Source organism: Pelophylax lessonae (assembly GCF_965119305.1).
Source record: "Pelophylax lessonae genome assembly, chromosome: 3".
In the NCBI taxonomy this organism is placed as follows: domain Eukaryota; kingdom Metazoa; phylum Chordata; class Amphibia; order Anura; family Ranidae; genus Pelophylax; species Pelophylax lessonae.
Window position 1 is genome coordinate 540,311,345 of NC_138770.1, and position 21,650 is coordinate 540,332,994.

A 21,650-nucleotide genomic window follows, 5' to 3' on the forward strand; every position below is an offset into this window, starting at 1 on the left:
CTTTTTCTGTCTAAACTGTTTTATAGTCTACAGCATCCATTGATATAGAACATAATCTGTTTTGCTAAAGTTTTCAAAATCAGGTAGAAGTTACTAAAAATTCAGAGTTCGCAAAGCATATCAGAACAACATATTCTTATTATTCTAAAAGCATTTGCTATGAGAAATCAATATTCTATGAATAAATGAGAAGCAAAGCAGTGTGCTGGTGGAGTCACAGAACCACATGAAATTTCTAATAGCTTTATTATGGATTTAGGCTGTTCTGTTTTAATGATATTCTCATTCATTTTAAATTTAAGTGCCTCTCTACATATAAATACATTGAGGGAGGAGGGGATTAAAATTGTTGTACAAATAACTTGCGTTCCTTTCACTTCAGTGCATTCGTTTATAATACATATGAACAGTGAGTTCAACATCACACAGATAGTAAAAAGAGCAGAAACACTGACATAGAAACTGTAACGGAACCACAACCCACACTGTACTTGTGGACTTCCATCAGTATACGGCTTCCTCCCAGTCGTGAGCATAGATATCACATTTTCCCAGCCGCCCCCATACAAAGCTAGCCAACAACTTAGCTTGTATCGGAATCTCCCATTTGAAGTTATCCAAACCATTTTCTCAGTGTCCATTAAGAATCTATCTTTCACTCCCAGTAATGGTGAGTACTGTCACATATCTTCCCCCCCAAAGGTAGACTAACCAGGTACCAGACCTCCAATCAGTCTGTGCCTGAGTTAGTCAGGTAACAAGTCCCAAAGAGTCAATCCATCATGGCAGCTTCCTTGACAAAGTTCCACATAGTTTGTAAGTTTGTCCCGGCAGGGCACATGGAGCTCTCATAGCCGATCAGTCTGTGGAAGTCTGGTTTGGGCAGACCAAACTGGGCTTCTTGGTCACTTGGGTCTCTAATAGACACAGGGTGACTTAGATATAAGAGGGACCTAAGGGGCTGAGAGAGGTATTTCCCAACCTCTCTAAGGTAAGCTGTGTTCCACGGGCCCCCCAACCAAAGTGACTCTCATCACATCTCTCCCCTTTCGGAAGGAGACTAACACAGCAGGGGAGCCCAAACAGGTTGATTTTGAAGGTAGTCTGTAGTTACAGTCCCCCAATGTCTGTTCCCACAAAGTACCCCAAGCAAATTGTCCTGAACGGAGCATTACTCACCCAGCCAACCTCTGCCTCTTTTGCAGAACCTACCCGCTGCGGGGGAGAAGCGTGGACTGGCCCTTCTCCCTGGAGTCCTTTCAGCCGCTGGAGAGAAGACAGGGTGGCTGGGCTCACTTCCTCATGCTGTTGGGGACTTGGACTGACTTCCCAGCATCCCTGGGGTATAGAGGGGAAGACAGCAGTCCCATCCACTACCACAGGAACTCCATCTTTTGTACGTTGATGGCAGAGACCAGCGTCACTCTGCTCTGCTGCCAGCTCTTCTGCTGGGTTGGTGTCATCATTCTGGGGCACCAACTGCTGCTGGGAAGGGGAGTCAGCTGCTCCATTTTCCTTACCCTCATCTGGCAGTTGGGACAACCTTTCTCTGGTACTGTCTCCCAGATGTACAGATCCTGGCTGGAGAGGGAAGACAGTTTCCTCCGCTCTGACTGACTGTTGGGGAGGGGGGGGGGGCAACAACCTCCTCTCCCTTCTTACCTTGGGCCTCCAGAACTGCCACAGATGTGGGCCAGAGCTCATTGACTCTCTGTCCGGCTGCCAGTGCTTCAGCTGGGTATAGAAGCTTCACTTCATCAGCTTGTTGCTGGGGTGAGGGGCCAATTTCCCTAGCTTCCTGGACTTCTGTAGCTGTTGAGGGTGCTGGGCAGAGGTTGGTAGCACTCTGCCCTGTTGCCAGCACTTCTGCTGGGGACTCCACATAATCTGCTCTGGCTAACTGTTGAGGAGGGAGACTGGCTTCCTCTGCTTCCAGACTGTGGACCTCTCACTGGGAAGGAAGGAAGGATGACCACCTTCTTCTCCGAACTGTGCAGCTGCTGTTGGGGAGTGATCACCACCTTCTCAACCTGGACCTCTTCTCTCAAGGAGGCTAAAGCTGCTGTTGGTGCTGGGCAGCGCTCAGTGATATTAGGCCCTGATGCCAGCTGTTCTGCAGGAAAGTAAACTGAAAAGTCAATGGCCTTGCACACATGTTCCTGAGTCACCAATTGTTGAAGACAGAGGTCAGCAGCGCTATGCCTGGACGCCCGTTCTTCTGCCGTAGACTTACTGGGATGTTCCTCCTCAGCAGAAAAGTCTATTAAATCCCCAGCCTCTGGATTCACTGAAAGTCCAGGGCATGGGCTGGTGGCACTTAGGCCCAGGGCCAACACTTTGGCAGGTGATTTATCATCCATATCATCCTCCGATGGAAACTCAATTAAATCTGTGATATGTGGTTGGGGAATGAAGATGGTTTCCTCTTCTCCCCTACCTTTATCCAGTGGCTGGACAGACGCATTCCTCCATCCAAGCTCATCCTGTGCAGAAACAGGTTCATCAAGCTGGGTCAGCACTTGCTGCATCTGCCATAAGACCTCCACATTCAAGACCGTGGGTGCAGGTGAGCAAAACACACTATTACTGTGCCATATTGTCGATTCTTCAGTCAGGATTTCTGGATTGTCAGCTGGTACTTCTGGATATTCCCAGGCAAGGGGAGCCCAGGCCCGGCGCTGAGCAGAGTCTAGCAGCCGTTTGTAGACGATCTCCAGCTCCCATTCCTGAATGGCCAAAAACTCCAAATCTTCCATTGCCCAGAACACGTCCGAGCTGTTCAGGATATTTTCTCTGTAATCCATAATTTCCTCTAACCGCCACTCCAAATTACTCCCAAAGTCAGGGTCCTTGGACAGCCTCTCTAGTAACAGCCCCGGGCCGCCGTAGCAAAAGCCTTCTGTTGGGCTGTCGTCCGCTGTCCATGGGCACACTTGGGTTACATACCAGCGGAGGGCTCTGTAGCCCTCATCCAACAGCATCTCCACCTGGACCAGCCTGCTTAACTCAGTTTTCCATTCCTGGTGCCGTTGTCTCCCCAAAAACACCATTCCAACTTTGTACTGCGACCAGCACCTTTCCTGGAAGGAGGGGAGGATTTTTTCCTGGTGTCGCTGCTCACAGGCTAGTGCTTCTTTTCAGAGATCCCAGCGGATTACAGTACATCATGGCATCCTAGCAGGACCTTATCTGACACTGGTCCCTTGTGTTGTATCCGCATTTCTTGCAACCTCCTTCCGAATTCAGCTTTCATGGCGACTGATATTTGTACCTTTCCTCTTCTGCTATCCGGACCTTGGATCCTGGTGGAGGTTTGGATGTCCCAGACTGCAGGAAGGATCCCACCGCTTGCCACCAATGTAACGGAACCACAACCCACACTGTACTTGTGGACTTCCGTCAGTATATGGCTTCCTCCCAGTCATGAACATAGATATCAGATTTTCCCAGCCGCCCCCATACAAAGCTAGCCGACAACTTAGCTTGTATCCAAATCTCTCATTTGAAGTTATCCAAACCATTTTCTCAGTGTCCATATTGCCAACCACCCACTGTAGTATTACTGCGTCAGGGCAGCTCGGCTGCGCAAAATAACGTAGTACTACGTGATTTCGTGCACAAGGTCTCGGCGGCGCTCGCCCGCCACCGGAGCCGTGCTCCCACTGTATTTGGACACAGTGGGAGGCTGGCCGCTGGAAGATTGATTGCCGCGGGCCTCCCGCAATCGTCAGATAAACTGACAGAAGACCCGCCTGCTTATGTAAACAAAGCGGGCGAGTCTTCTGTCAGACAGGCAGGGAGAGATCAGAAGTTTCAGCTAAGCTGAAACTTAAATCTCTCTGTGCCTGTCACAGAACAATTCCCCTACAGAGTTAGTAGGCATACTTAGGTACATATTAACCCCTTTGATCACCCCCAGTGTTAACCCCTTCCCTGCCAGTGTCATTTATACAGTAACAGTGCATAATATTTACCAATGATTACTGTATTAATGTCACTGCTCTCCAAAAAGTGTCAAAAATGTCAGTTAGGGTCTGATCTGTCCGCCGCAATGTTGCAGTCCCACTAAAAATAGCAGATCGCCGCCGTTACTAATAAAAACAAAAAAAAAATAGAAATTCTAAAAATGTATCCCGTAGTTTGTAAACGCTATAACGTTTGTGCAAACCAATTAAAATACGCTTTTTGGGATTTTTTTTTTTTTACCAAAAATATGTAGCAGAATACAAATTGGCCTAAACTGATTAGATTTTTTAAAAAAATTTATTGGGAATGTTTTATAGCAGAAAGTAAAATTGCGTTTTTTCAAATTTGTCGCTCTTTTTTTGTTTATAGCGCAAAATCTAAAAAACACAGAGGTGATCAAATTCCACCAAAAGAAAGCTCTATTTGTGGGGGGAAAAAAGCACATCAATTGTATTTGGGTACAGCATCGCACGACCGCGCAATTTTTAGTTAAAGTAACGCAGTGCCAAATTGCAAAAAATGGCCTGGTCATTAAGGGGGTAAAACCTTTCCGAAGCTGAGGTGGTTAAGTATCTGTCTTTCACTCCCAGTGACGGCGAGTACCATCACAGAAACCTAAAACACACCATTTAGTTCTCTTCCATGACGGGCTCAAGTGTAACTCCTATGGTTCCATTCTAGTTTCTAATTATCCTTTTGCAGTAGTTAGTGGAGCATCTTCCCTTGCTGGTGGGGCATAGGAAGCAATAGAAAATCTGATATACCTATTACTTTGAGCCATAAAACGTTTAGTTCATGTTTTATGAGAAAATCACTGAGAAAGGCAATCTGGCCAAGAAAGAGTATTATGTGTACCCAAGAAGTTGGAATAACCAAGGGCAAGTATTCTACTGCTGTGTTCTTGATAAACAAAAAAAGCGGCCTTCATCTTGCAAACCTTGGAAAAGCCAGAGCATGTTGTTCTTAAAAGAGACACCGTGTTGTGGCAGTGTTGGTAAGTAGTAACTACTTTTTTGCGAACTAGACACAAGATCCTTTTCCCTGGCAAAATGGATTTTGTTGATGCAGTTAGAGCTGCAAAAGCTAACTGAAAAGCTCTGTGGACTCACTATATGACTAAAAAACAAAAAGTATGTGTTTTTTTTTTTTTTTTTTTTTTTTTTAGTCCAAAGAAAGTCAAAGAGACCCAAAAGCAAGGCCTGCTGCCATTGCTGTGTAATAGCATTATTTCCATTTTGTTTGATCCAAGTTCCCTGCCAGCAGTTCAGGTCTACAGTTACAGAACAAGAATACATTAATTATAAGTAATCTCTCTCAGCAACAAAAACACAAAAATTGTGCAGAGACACCAACAAATGTGCATGAAGAAAGTTTGCACTGGCTGGCAGGATGGCTCACTTTAATATACATAGCAATGTAGTAGAGCCTGTTCATACTGTATTGCGCTGCACCGCTATGCACTTTAAGGTTCTTTTCGGGGCATTGTTACTGCATTCTGTTCATTTTGAATTGGCCTGATACAGAAGATATAGCTCATGTTGTATTTTTTTTGTCTGTCACAGTGTACACATAAACAGATACAAAATATTGCAGCGCTATCCCTCAACAAACAAACTAAAAAAAAAATTCTCAGTGCATATACAAAATTGGATATATATTTAATGGAAAATGTGAAACTCAATAAATTTCATAGAAATCACTAAATAAGTGAGAATCAGTAGCAGTATAAAATCAATCACATAAAGTCCATATTAGATGAATGGGAAAAACCAACTCCCAGTGAATGTGCAATCCCAGGAACCAAAAGGCTCTTCACGTATATATCGTAGATAAAATAAGTATTGAATACATCACCATTTTTCTAAAATATATATTTCTAAAGGTGCTATTGACATCAAATTTTTACCATATGTCAGTAACAACCCATGCAATCCATACATACAAAGAAACTAAAACAAATATATTCCAAAATTAAGTTATGTGTTATAAAATGGAATGACTCATGGAAAAAGCATTGAACACATGCAGGAAGGGGAGGTGCCAAAAAGGTATGGAAAGCCAAGACACCAGCTGAAATCTATCAGTAATTAGAAAGCAATCCTGCCCCTTGTCAATGAAAATTAATATCAACTGGTTCAGTCTCCATCAGCCTAAAAAGGTGTCTCATTAACAAGGCGCCACGCAAGAAATCTCATGATGGGCAAAAACAAAGAGCTCTCTCAAGACCTTTGCAACTTTATTGTTTCAAAACATATTGATGGCATTGGTTACAGAAGACTTTCTAAACTTCTGAATGTTCCAGTGAGTACTGTTGAGGCCATAATCCGGAAGTGAAAAGAACATAATTTTCCCATAAACCGGCCACATCCAAGTGCTCTTCACAAGATTTATGACAGAGGAGTGAAAAGAATTTTCAGAAGAGTTGTCCAAGAGCCAAAGACCACTTGTAGAGAGCTTCAAAAAGACCTGAAATTACCATGCACTCAACCGCCATGGCATGTATGCCCGCTCACCACGCAAGACTCCATTGTTGAAGAAAAAGCAAGTTTAAAGCGGAGTTCCACCCATTTTTAATAGGTTGGAATACATAGATCTTTGTAATCCCCTTTAAAATGGCTTTTACCAATGGAAACTTTTTTTTTTTTTTTTTTGCTAGTAAATACCTTAATTTTGGCTTTATTCCTCCTCTCCTCACTTCCTGGTCCGATCGGCGATGACGTCATTCGGCGATCCGCAGTGTCTGCTGGGATGTATTCTACTTGCAGTAGCTGTATCTGTACTGAGCCGTGCCTGCCCCGCCTCCGCCCCGCCTCCTCTCATTGAATTGCATTGTATGAATGTATTAAGGCTGTTCTCTGCCCAGCCTCCGCCCCGCCACCTCTCAATACAACTCAATGAGAGGAGGCGGGGCGGAGGCTGGGCAGAGAACAGCCTTAATACATTCATACAATGCAATTCAATGAGAGGAGGCGGGGCGGAGGCTGGGCAGAGAACAGCCTTAATACATTCATACAATGCAATTCAATGAGAGGAGGCGGGGCGGAGGCGGGGCAGGCACGGCTCAGTACAGATACAGCTACTGCAAGTAGAATACATCCCAGCAGACACTGCGGATCGCCGAATGACGTCATCGCCGATCGGACCAGGAAGTGAGGAGAGGAGGAATAAAGCCAAAATTAAGGTATTTACTAGCAAAAAAAAAAAAAAAAAGTTTCCATTGGTAAAAGCCATTTTAAAGGGGATTACAAAGATCTAAAGTTCCAAAAATGGGTGGAACTCCACTTTAAGTTTGTTTAAAGTTTGCTGCACAACATTTAGACTAATAGGAATATAGTCTGGTCAGATGAGACCAAAATTGGATGTCATAATACACACATATTTGTAGGTCAAATGGCACTGCACATTTCCCAAACAACACCATAACAACAGTGAAGTTTGGAGGTGGGAATATCATTGTGTGGGGCTGTTTTTCATCATATGGTACAAGCAAATTTCATATCTTCATAAGGAAGGATGAATGAAAAAAATGTACCAAGACATTCTTGATAAAAATCTGCTGCCATCTAGCAGGATGACGAAGATGAAACATGAGTGGACATTTCAGCAAGACATTGATCCTAAACCCAAAGCCAAGGAAACTCTCAGTTGGTTTCAAAGAAACAAAATAAAGCTGCGAGAATGGCCCAGCCAATCACCTGACCTGGATCCAACAGAAAATCAATGGAAAAAACTAAAGATCAGAGCTCATAGAAGAGACCCACGGAACCTTCAAAATTTGAAGACTGTTTGTGTGGAAGAATGGGCTAAAATCCCACCTGAGCAATGAATACGACTAGTTTCTCCATACATGAGCATCTTGAAGCGGTCATTACCAACAAAAGGATTTTGTACAAAGCAATAAATACATTTCAGTTGGCGTGTTCAATAATTTTTCCCTGTGTTATAAAATGGTATTACGTTTGAAGGCGGGCCATTCTTGGCCAGCCTGTATTTGTAGGAGGAGTCTGGGGGGTATATATTCCTCCTCCTCTGGCAGGCACATGCTTGGGGGTTTCCTTCTGCTTCTAGATTGCAGTCAGCTGTCATCACTTTCACTTCCGTTTTCCGTTCAACATAGCAGGGAGCTCTGTCTGGCTTTACTATCAGCGAAGGAAGCCTCTCCTTTCAGATACCAGGTTTTTCTGCCAGGTGAGGGCTGAGTGTTGCAGGGAGGGCCACGGCAACTGCTTCTTACATTCATGAGCAGTTTGGCTCTCTGGTTAGTGCACTGCACGTGGTGACATGGGGGAGGGGAGCAGGAAGCAAAGAGCATGATCCTGTTTGGGGTGGGGATTTCACTATCAGAGACATCCAGCTCTGCTCAGCTTTCATTAATCCTCACCTCACATGTCCTGTCATACTGCAAACTTTTCTTATAAAAAAAAAAAAAAATGTTCCTAGGTTCACCTGCCTCTTGCAGGTGGTTCAGTGGTTCAAGCTTGTTACTGCCCACCAACTGCTTTGTAATCTATGCCTGATCCAACAATATATATATATGAAATAAGGAGGTATTTTCAGTGAATTTTCATTTTATTTTATTTTTTGTCATTGGAGCTCTCCGTTTGCGACAGCATAGTAACCAAGCCGTTGCAGTAAGATACGCATATGGTTGCATTTGACACACACAAGTGTGTGTGTGTATATGTGTATATATGTATATGTGTACAGTATATATGTATGTATATGTGTATGTGTGTATGTATGTGTGTGCCTATCGCTATTGGGGATTTTATCGTCATGGTTTCATATTTATTGCTAGATGGTAGTCACTGCATTTCTATAATGTTGTTTCAGGTGGATCCTAGGTTATTTATTTTGTGTGGTCATCATATTGTCTTGTATTTTCCTGTCATGTCAGGGGTTGTGCAGTTAGTTGTCACACATACCAGGACCTGTCACGTCTACAGTTCCATACAGGCTGACGTTTTCGTTTTTAATTGGTTGTAACACATACAATCTCCTCGCCTGTATATCATACGTCATACGTTGCACGTTCATTACGATACACTCCTATTCTACCTACCACGGTCTGTAGGTACGTTAGCCCTGAGTGTTTCATTTCTAATTGCCTGGTCTGGCGCTACAGGTTACTCGGGCTCGCTTACTGCATACACACTGGGGTACGGTCACCAGATACATTTTCACACGCTCTGCTTGCCTTTGTCTAGATGGCAGCTACCTCATCAACATACATAATTAGTAAGGTGGGGGTGTCCTTGTTTCAGAAACAGTTTGTCAGGATCTTCTCTATTTTTCTTCACAGATCTAACATTCGCACATATCTGAAGCAACGAATTTACCTTTATCCCTCCTTCTTGGTTTAGGCGTTCGGAGCAGCGTAGCATTCCCATCCCTGAGAAACTGGACTATACCCAAGCTGATAGCTGAGCTTCAGCACAGAAGCATTCCATTTCTAGCCACGGCTAGGAAGCAGAATTGTTCCAGGATCTGTTACGTCTACAGGTTCCATACAGGCTGAGGTTTACTTTTTAATTGGTTGTAGCGCATACAATCTCCTCGCCTGTATATCATACGTCGCACGTTCATTACGATACACTCCTATTCTACCTACCACGGTCTGCAGGTACGTTAGCCCTGACTCTTTCATTTCTAATTGCCTGGTCTGGCGCTACAGGTTACTCGGGGCTCGCTTACTGCATACACACTAGGGTACAGGCACCAGATACACTCACTTGGTCTAGGTGGCCGCTACCTCATCAACATACACCTGGGCTCAGTTCCAGGTGTTTATGAGTTGGAGCAACATTGACATGAAGCTGTTCTGCAGGCACTTCACCAACCGGAAATCTCCAGTGTGTACTACATGTCAATCATCAGCACACACCACTACTTGGTGTCCCAAATGTTGATCATTCTTATCACTCCAGTACCACTAGGCAGGCGGCTATGGATCCTCTGAGAGGGTTTTTTCGGGTCAGGTATACAAGCTGGGCAGACCCATTCATTAACTGGGTAAGGTGCAGTTGTGCAATAATTATAATTATACGGGCTGCAACTATAACCAGTGCAGGCCCCAGTACATCTGCACTAACTGCTTCAGAGTACACCCCAAATCCACCTGTCTTGTCAGCCCTCTAGTTCTTCAGCATGTTCTTTCTTGGGGCTTGTTTAGAACACTATCCATACCCTGCTTTCAGATTGTTCCGGCTGGTGGTTTTTTTCTGGAGGTTTTCACACAGGCCTGAAACCTTTCATATAACCTGGTATTGGCAGGCAGTCATGCTCCTATTGTTGATATGCCCATAAAGTAGATAGCCCTTCTAACACCATTACGTTTCTAGGTATAACTCTTGACACCAATCTTATGCTTGCCCATGGAGAAATTTGTCTGAATACGTCAGGTCATTCATGAGTTTGTTAGGTCCCCAGTCTGTTTCAAAGAGTTAGTCTCTTTTAGGGATGCTTTATTTCACAATGAGGATTATTCCACAGGGTAGATCTTTTGTTCTAGGTCATTGGCTTTTCTTCCCCTCTGCACCAGGATGCTGACTCGATGATGAGTTGGCAGGCTGATGCACGAGCTGATTTGCTCATGTGGGACCAGTTTCCATGTGACTGGAATGGTATTTCCATGTTCATTCCAGGTCCCCTAGAGTGTTTCAAGATGTTGCAGCCTCAGTGGGTTTTGCGGCCATTTTGGGGCATCAATGGTTGGCTAGTCATTGGCCCCCCAAGAGTGTTCAACATTCCCAGTGTTGCTCAGACTTCAGCTTTGTTTGAAATCTACCCGATTCTTGCTGCAGCAGCCACATGGGGCCCTGGTTGGTCTGGCACACAGTGATTTCTTAACTGATAATTTGGCTATAGAATTGTCTATGAGGGTAGATCCGGGTCCCTCATGTTCTTCATGCGCAGGTTGACATGGTTAGGCCTTACTTACAATTTAATTTACTTGGTGAAATTATCGCTGGTAATGACATGGTGCAGCAGTCGCCTTATCTCATTTAATTTCCCACAATTTGTCTTACAGCATCCAGAGGCAGATCCGGTAGGCATGATGGTACCACCTTATTCCCTGCTGATCATGGATTAGTCACACTCTGGGCTCAGGCGGTTGATCTGGTTAATATTTCGTTATCCAGAAACACAATCAAAGCTTACACTACGGGTTGGAAGACTTTCGTTAAGTTCATGTCCCTATACCCTTGCAGTTCTCCTGGGGATGTCAAATATGTGATGGCTTTCGCTGCCTATTGCCATAGTGAATTGTCCCTATCGCTCAATACCATAAAGTTATCTCTCAGGTATTCAGCATTTCAGGTCCCTGCAGGATCCTGGCAGTCTTTCCATTTTTGCGCCCCACACCCTCAAGCTATGTCAAGGGGTATTCAGAAACTCAGGGGCAGTCACGTTTCACACATTTACCAGTTACTGGTTAGCTCTTCAGAGGCATGTCAGACATGTTGTCCCATTCCACGTTTGATGTAGGTCCCAGTTTAGTTCTCAAAGCAGCCATTTATTTAAGTTTCTTGGTCTCCTCAGACCTGGGGAGGTGTCCCAGGCCAGTTGTCATGCACCTGTGCTACTCAAAGGCAGTCTCATTCGGTTCCCAGACCATTTTTTTCTGCAACTTCCCAACAATAAAACAGGCAGAGGAGCCAGGGATTTGTAGTGAATTATTACAGAACCAAAGTAGCTGGTGCCCAGTAGTTGTGTTTGACCTCCTCGTCAAAGAATTTGCAGCTGCTCCCCTTAACAATCCGTTACTCCCTTTCTCCACACGTCCTCTCACCTCCAAGCAGTTCATTTCTCACGTTAGGATTTTGTTAGGTTTAAACCCGAAACACTTTTTAGGACATTCGTTTAGGAGCGGTGCAGCGTCCGCAGCCTCCAAAGAGGGTGTTGCTTCACGCATCATCAAATATATGGGATGCTGGAATTCCTCCTGTTACAGTCGATATATACCAGAACCCCACTCCAAAGTCATTAGGGCATTTGCTACTTACTTGATTAAATTGTTCATGTTATCCTGTCATTAAGCATTTTCCCTCATACCTACTCTGGTGTTTTTTGCCCTCTTTTATGTATACTGACCAGCGCGACTATGGCACACCTCAGGTCGTGGTATTATGGTCGCATTAATCATTGAAGACTCAGAATACAAACATAATTTAATTTCTGAACGTATTTGTTTTGGTTTCTTTGTATGTATGTGTTGTTACTGGCATGTGGTGTAAATTTCATGTCAATAGCACCTTTAGAAATATATTTACCTAGAAAAATGGTGACGTGTTCAATACTTATATATTTATATAATTACTATATATATATATATATATATATATATATACATACATACATACATACATATACACACACACACACACACACACACACACACACACACACACACACACACACACACACACAGTATCTCACAAAAGTACAACACTGAAGAAATGACACTTTGCTACAATGTAAAGTAGTGAGTGTACAGCTTGTATAACAGTGTACATTTGCTGTCCCCTTAAAATAACTCAACACGCACCCATTAATGTCTAAACTACTGGCAACAAAAGTGAGTACACCCCTAAGTTATAAAGTCCGAATTGGGCCCAAAGTGTCAATATTTTGTGTGACCACCATTATTTTCCAGCACTGTCTTAACCCTCTTGGGCATGTAGTTCACCAGAGCTTCACAGGTTGCCACTGGAGTCCTTTTCCACTCATCCATGAAGACATCACAGAGCTGGTGGATATTAGAGACCTTGAGCTCCTCCACGTTCCGTTTGAGGATGCCCCACAGATGCTCACTAGGGTTTAGGACTGGAAACATGCTTGGTCAGTCTATCACCATTACCCTCAGCTTCTTTAGCAAGGTAGTGGTCATCTTGGAGGTGTGTTTAGGGTAGTTATCATGTTGAAATACTGCCCTGTGGCCCAGTCATCACTTTACGTACCTGATGACGAATTTTCCCACGAAACGCTATCGCTCAGTTCTTCAAGTAACTCGGTTTCGCTGTTTTCCAGTTCGTCTAAAAGCGCTTTTGCACAAAAAATAATGCTTTTTGGACACCATGGTCGTTCTCTATTTTCCAGGCACAAAGAAGTAGAAAAGCACAGGCAGGGCACTGGAAAAGTCACCAGGTGAAATCCTGTGGTGAAATGGCATGATACAGTGTAATCCGTTAGGATCACAGCTTTGTATCATGTCATTTAGTGTATTTACACTTTTGAATTTGCCGCTGGTTCCACCCCCCTGCGTCGCAACGTTCGCATGGAAGGGAACCGGAAAGGCAGGTGCCAGCATCAGCCGAGCACACAGCATGAGGACGGCGGGGGGGAGGATGGCGGGGAATCGCAGGAGAGGGTGAATTTTAAAATGTAAAACAACAGATTACTATGCAAAACAATGTACCGCTTTCAGCCCCTAAAATCTGAAATAATCATATGGTCAGGGAGGTTTAAAAAAGAAGCATTCTCTGTACACAGCAGTTGTAAAAAGAAAAATAGAAGGGTGCCTTGTAATATTATATTGATAAAGCAGAACATATAAATAAAAACACTTTTTGGCAATTAATGCGCTATAAAGTGTAATTACAATATGTTGTTTCCTATCCTGCTATGGATCTTTTATAATAGGATAACCTCCTACTCTATCAAAATGTAAAATCAATAGACGCAATGTTGTTTGTGCAATGCAATAAAACACAAAGCTGTAATCTTATTGATGCTGTAGAAAGGCAAACTGTAATATTTAATGTATGTGTTTTTCTTCCCAACACTGAATTTTTATTAACTGCAAAGTTTTCATTGCTTAATGTATAGCTTTGGTATATCTTCTGGCTGGCATAAGGGAATATGAATTTATTTACTTGTCCTACCTCTAAGGAATATATTATGTTGTTTGTAAATTGCTTTCTCTGTAGACTACCACTGAACAGCGTGCCATAGTGTTTTGCCGTGATAAAGGTTAACATGAACCAACAATTCAGTCCCTGTGGATGTAAAAAATATAAGCAAAAGTAACAATATGTTTTCTGCATTTCCAGAGAGGTTGTATATAAAAATGATCACAGGACAATAAATGTGTTCTCCCACATGAATTACTAATCATGCCTATAATATTCTAATAACTTACCACATGAAGTTATCATTTGTTATAGGTGGATATATGATAAATAAGTAATATTTTGGGACATAAAATTGCTTTAAACATTTTTGCTTCTTTTTTTGCCAGTTAAAGAAAACTTTTAGTGGATCATCTGAGGTGCATAATTTGGCTACCCAAGGACAAAAAGTCCTTATAAAATATTTGATATAGAGTTAGTCATTTGTTTATCTTAAAAAATGTATTACTCTTTAGCAAACTAATGCCAACATTGATAGAAAGTTCAATATGTTAAAAGTGAATTTTTGAGGTATTTTTTATCATTCAAATGACCTTATTCCATGTCTACATGGACAGCTAATGGAAACCGAAAAAAAAATAAACAAAATGCTCTATATGCATATGCATTCCAGCACCTCAAAATATATTTTTTAATACTCTGTCTAATATGCATTTTTTAGGTAAGTGAAGTCTAGTGTTTATAAAAATATCTTTAATATGAAATTCTGAAATAAAAAGGACTTTTATTGAGAACGGAATTATGTACTGTGTTCGAGAAGGTTTACTACATACTATACTGCATACAGTATGAATGTGGCAACTTCATAAAGTTTGTCAATCATAAACCTTTGGAAAAATAGTGTGTAGGTTCACTACCAGAAATAAGGAACAACCTATAATACAGTACATAGTCTTTGTCTCTGGTCAGTTGAGTTAAAAGAGGCAACGATTTGAAGAAATTGATAACCCAGTCCCCTTTATTATAAAGGGTGGGCTCACAGAATCCATATTGTCAGTGTGTGTTTAGTAAACTTGGGAGGACTGGCAGTTCTGTGAATGGAGAGATATTCAGTTTTTATTTTGGCATGAGTACATGTTCCCCTTGACAGTGCCCAACTTCCTTTGCCTTTTGTTTACCAATAGATTGCTTACTAATCTTTTAAGGACCAGAATTTAATAACAAGATTCACTGACACCCCCCCCCCCCCCATAGACCTCAGTGGGGTTCACCATAAAGTTTGCGATCTTTAAGCAAGATACACAAATCTGGCATATGCATAAAAATAATCAGCGCTACCAAAACAAAAATATACTTTTAACAATATTAAGTGCTAAAACACAGAAACACAAGAAAAAGAACTATATGACTGCTGCTCACACTTTTAAGAGTGTGTCCACCCACCTGAAAAAAAAAAAACTATAGTCAAACATACCAGTGTAGCACTGTGTCAGTAAGTGAAAAACATATAAACAAAAAACAATTGGTATTAAGTCATGTGTGTGATAATCAAACAATATAAATATCAAAGTCCCATTCGAGAGAATCCACCTCAGTGCAACTGTAGTTCTGTAAATAGCTTATATCCAAACGTGTTCAGTGCCCACCACCTTCTGCCAAAATTCCTGCTCACCTCCAATTAATGACCCCACCACAGGGTCAAACCAGTCTTAATGTTCTCCACTTAAGATGGTATTGGATAGGGGCGGAGCCGGCTAGCGAGGTGAATGGCAGCTTGAGCCTGCAGCTCCTCGCCACGCAGACAGACCGGAGCACATTACCACGGAGAGGGTCACTCCACGATACCACAACTACACTCCGGACACCTGCGAACACCGACCGGACATGTCCCACAAGCGGAAAGATCGTGGAAAGCCGGGTAAGATGTTAAACTTCTTCACCCCGAATACTAGGCCGCGCAGCCAAGATGGCGCCGGCCCACCACGCTCGTCACAGCCCCAGCGCTTACCATCCCCAGGCTCCAGAGACAGTGGGAATCCCTCGGGCACGCAAAGCAGCGAGGGGGGCCACCTGCCACAGTCCTCCCCGACTTCGCAGTCCAATAGCCGGTGAAATCTAAACAAAAAACGGACCATGCCGCCACAGATCCCTCACAGGGCATCACCATCAATGACACCCTGGAATTCCAGGAGACTATGGCAGCTCTCCCTGCAGGTGATCAGCCTGTGATGGCTTCTATGTTAACCACTTAAGCCCCGGAAGATTTTACCCCCTTCCTGACCAGGGGGTATTTTGCGATTCGGCACTGCGTGACTTTAACGGACAATTGCGCGGTCGTGCGACGCTGTACCCGACGCTGTAACGAATTTGACGTCCTTTTTTTCCCACAAACAGAGCTTTCTTTTGGTGGTATTTGATCACCTGTGCGATTTTTTGATCACGCGCTATAAACAAAAAAAGAGCGTCAATTTTGCAAAAATAACAATATTTTTCACATTTTTTTATATGAAATTCCCCCCAAAAAAAAAGTAAAAATCAAAATTTTTTAAAATTTTCGGCCAATTTGTTTTATGCTACCTATGTTTGGTAAAAAAAATCGCAAAAAGCGTATTTTGATTGGTTTGCGCAAAAGTTATCGCGTTTACTAACAAAGGGAAAGATTTTTGTCATTTTTGTTGTTTTTTTTTTTAACGCGTAATGGCGGCGATTTTGCGGTACTGCGACATTGGGGCGGACAGATCGGACCCTTTACTGACATTTGTGACACTTTTGGGGTTACCAGTGACATTTCTACAGTAATCAGTGCTATACATATGCACTGTTACTGTAAAAATACACTGGTTGCGAAGGGGTTAACTTTATTTGGAAGGGAGGGGCTGTGTGTATCCCTAGGGGCGTGCTTTCTACTGTGATTGGCTGTGGCTTGAGCTGTAAGGACACTGATCAACGGATCTACATACTAGATCCGTTTTATCAGTGTCTTTACAGCGAGGAGAATGACAGGCAGCTTGTTTACACAAGCTGCCTGACATTCTCCCTCTCCCCCGCCGATCGCCGAGTGACTGGCGGACATCGGGTCCGCTGGTCACACGCGCGGGGGGGTCCGCGACCACGCGGGAGCGCACCTCCGGGGGCGTGCGCTCGCTCCCTAGACCCTCACAAGCTAGTGACGTAGCCCTACGTCACTTTGCCTGTGAGGGGCTGACTGCCGACGTAGATCGGCGTTAGGCAGTCGGCAAGTGGTTAAGGGACATGATGCTCTCACTACGCTCTGCTATACATTCTGACATGCTGCAATTAATGTCTCGGTGCAATACTGCAGTGGTTGCTGTGACTGACAGAGTGACAAAAATTGAAGACAAGATGGGGGAGTTTGCCAACACATTTAACGACATGGTAGATGCACATAACGACCACGATGACGAAATAATATGGCTTAAGTCTAAAGTGGCAGACCTTGAGGATCGTTCCAGACGGAACAATATCAAAATCAGGGGCATACCCGAATCGGTTAAACCTCAAGACCTGTCTGAATACTTCACCTCTATTATGCAGGACTTGCTACCGAATGCTGCACCCACTGACCTGGCAATTGACAGGATCCACAGGTTACCAAAACCTAAGCACATCCCAGACAAATACCCCAGAGATGCTATCGCCAGGATACATTTCTACACTGTGAAGGAGAGGGTCATGGCACGGATGAGGAAGGCAGTGGACCTCCCGGCAAGCAGGGCCTGTCACTATACGCAGACTTATCTGCCCACACCATGAACAGGAGAAGAAATTTGTTAACCGTAACAAAACCCTTGAGAAACCACCATATCCAGTATCGCTGGAACTATCCGGCAACACTTCTAGTCACTAAGGGGGACAAGGAATTCAAAATAACGACCCTGGAATACGGCATCAACTTGCTCCGTCAGTGGGGTATACTGGACCCTGATGATCCAGACGTGCAACGCCAATCTAGGGGCCCTGACTGTTCTCCATCCACCTGATTGAGGACTCCTGCCAGAAAATATCCACTTGCTTCATATGGGAGTTGACCCTCCATTCATTAAATCGTCAAGTTATAAATATCCGGCAGTTCTGTTCGGCTGCTTATAGTATTTTTGTACTAATTGCCCCAAGTTAGCAGACTCCATTCTGCTCAGATTTCCACCCGGATATCGTCTATTTTTACTTACAGGCGCCAACTGTTCCTAGCGCCTGGTGTTGTATGTGTTTATCCTTTTTATCTTTTTTCATACTTCATTTTTGTTCTTTCTTTTGACTATTTTTGACGCTCGCACCTTGAAGTGCTCACACCGTTTCACACCACCATGTCTTTCAAACTGACATCATTGAACGTTCGAGGCCTTAACAGTCCGTTTAAACGTCATATGCTATGCAGAGAACTTAAAGCACAAAAATGTGATGTCATGCTCGTTCAGGAAACCCATTTTTGTGCAGCTACACACCCCATGCTCAAGTTCAAGCAATTCCCACATGTTTACTATGCCAATGGCCCTAAGAAAAGAGGGGGAGTGGCCATCCTCATTCAAGACTCTGTGGATTATAAATACATTTCACATCACTCTGACCCTGAAGGACGTTTCATCCTGTTGAAGTGCACGTTAAACAAAGTTGCATATTCCATCATCAACGTCTATGCCCCAATGCTAACCAAAATTATTTTCTGAAGAAGCTATGGAAAAGCATTAAACCGGATCTCTCAGGATTTGTGTTGCTGGGAGGAGATTTGAACTTGGTACCCAATTGTCGCCAGGACACTTCAAGAGACCATCCAAAACATCCCCGCAGAGCGGATTTATCCAAATTTCTGACTTCTTCGGACCTGCAGGACATCTGGAGATGCCATCACTCCTCGGAGAAGGGCTTTTCCTTTTTTTCCAAAGTTCATTCCTCATACTCCAGGATTGATGTAATTCTCTCTGATAAATTTTTGCTACAACAGGTATTGGAATCTACCATAGGCCAAATTACATGGTCGGACCATGCACCAGTCTCAGTGACTATAGGCCCTCGGGTCTGCTCCACGAGAGCCAACAGATGGAAAAACAATATCAATATCTTTTGTGACCCGAAGACTTCCTCCGAGGTCCAAGTGGCCCTGGAGGAATTCTTCCGCACCAATGACAATGGGGAAACTTGCCCGTTTACAATATGGAACGCCCATAAGGCATTTATGCGAGGTTTCCTCATGTCTAAAAGTGCAGCTAAACGGAGGCAGAGGAGGCAGCAGTTGGAAGACATATTACAAAAAATACAACAGTTAGAATCCCTTAACAAACAAAACACACTTTCACGTATCACTGACCAATTGACGCAGGCCCAAAATGAGTTGCGCCTGCTGCTACTTGGACAGCATCAAACTCAAATCCGTAAACTGAAAGCTAACTTTTTTGCTCACGGAAACAAGGCTGGCAAACTTTTGGCCAACCACCTGAAAGACGAACGCATCCGACAGCGTATATCTAAACTGACTCACCACTCGACTGGACAGACTTTGACCAACCCCAAAGACATAGCAGATGCCTTCAGCCATTACTATGGCTCCCTCTATAATCTGAAAGATGACATGTCCACTCCCCAACCGACCCCGGAGGATATAGACAATTTTTTAGCCTCAGTCTCCCTACCCAAACTGACTCCATCAGCATTATCGGACTTGAATCTCCCCATTTCCGCGACGGAAATCTCCACTGCGATCCATTCACTACCCTTGAAAAAAGCCCCTGGCCCTGATGGATTCTCATCAGAATACTATAAACAATATGTGCAGATTTTGGCACCAAGGCTTCAAGATTTGTTCCGCAAAGCTGCCTCGTCTGCCTCCTTTCCTTCAGAAATGTTGGAGGCTACTGTAATAACGCTTCCTAAGCCGGGGAAACCCCCAGACTGTGCGAAGAATTTCAGACCCTACTGAATGTGGATCTGAAGGTCTATGCAAAAATTTTGGCCAACCGGTTGGCTAAGTTCCTGCCTGACCTCATTAAACAGGACCAGGTGGGTTTTGTGCTGGGCCGTCAGGCTACTGACGCTACAAGGCGCCTCCTGAATCTCATCCACCATGCAGAGTCCACACATACGCCCACAGTGTTCCTGTCCCTTGACGCCGAAAAGGCTTTTGACGGGATTCACTGGGGATATCTCCATAAAGTTTTGCAACGTTTCGGCATGGGGGTGAGATTTTGGACGCAATTATGGCCCTTTGCACTCAACCTTCGGCCTACGTCTACACGGAGGGTATGTTTTCTACGAAATTTGCTATCACAAATGGGACCAGGCGGGGATGCCCGCTTTCTCCATTGGTCTTCGTTCTCCTGATGGAGCCTTTGGCGGAAAGGATTAGAAATCACTTGGGAATCAGGGGTCTGGACATCCATGGTATCTCAAATAAGATATCATTGTTCGCGGACGATGTTATCTTATCCATGACAGCTCCAAAAACATCCCTTGTTGCAGCTCAGGAAGTTCTTCAGAAATTTCACTCCATTTCATACTACAAGATCAATGACACTAAGTCACACATGCTAGGAGTGGGACTCAACGATAAAATGCAAACAGAGATTAAACACCTAGTTCCCTTCCAGTGGAGTCGGGGGGCCCCATCGATTACTTGGGAATTAAGCTGACGAGCAATATGAGGGATTTGTTTAAAGTTAACTTTACCCCATTTCTGGACACCTTGACAGGTGACTTTGACAGATACGGTAAACATTTCCCCTCATGGTCAGGCAGGAATGCCGCATTTAAAATGATAACATTCCCGAAGCTTCTATACCTGTTCAGGGCGCTTCCCATCAAGATTCCCCAAGCATTCTATCGCAAAGTACAATCTGTGGTCTCCAGGTTCTTGTGGGCCGGGAAAAAACCCAGCTGTTCCCATAAAATTTTGGTCAGGCATCCCCAGGTGGGGGGGATGGGGGTTCCAGATGTGAGGGATTACCATATAGCAGCCATCCTCACACAATCCATTCATTGGTTGAAACCGGAGCAGGCTCCCAGCTGGATCCGGTTAGAAAGGTCGGAGGTGCCACAAGGGTCCCTAGCTGACTTGATACTTAGCACCCCTCTAGCTAGACACACATTATCCATACCGCACCCAACTATAGGTGCCACGATACAGGCCTGGCAGTACTTTTTTACCCACAGTGCCATGGTAGGTAGCAGGGTGGATATTCCTGTCCCACTGACGTCCCTCTCCTTCCTCTCCCCTAATCTGAAGGTAAACCACTGGCCTTCTTTTGGCTTACGTACTATCCAAGACTTTGAGCAACATCAGGGTAATTCTTCCTTTGCCACTAGGTGTGCGAGATTCCCCTCCTTTTTCGGGGAGTTTCTCACGTTTCGGAGGGTAGCACAATTGATCTCTACTCTAGATAAGACTAGTGTCTCTATGCCCGCACAGGTTCACTCTCTGTGTTTTGGACCTGGCGCACGGCTCAAGGGTATAGGCACATTCTATACAGCTCTCCAGGATAAAGGGTCATTTATCAAAAACACCCATCATCTCAAATGGGAGGGCGAACTCAATCAAGAATTCACCACTAAGCAATGGCTAAACTCTTATAAGCTTACTAGAGCACACACTAGGTGCTCCAACTTCAGGGAAGGGCTTCAAAAATTACATCTCAGGTGGTACAAAACACCATACACTATAGCCAAATACTCTCCAGAGGCATCTAACCTATGCTGGAGAAAGTGCGGTCAAGTGGGCACCTTACTACATGTGATGTGGTCCTGTGTATATCTGAGAAGTTTCTGGGCCTCTGTATCCAAACTTATTGCTTCCATAACGGGAATCCTAAACAGAGTAACGGTTGA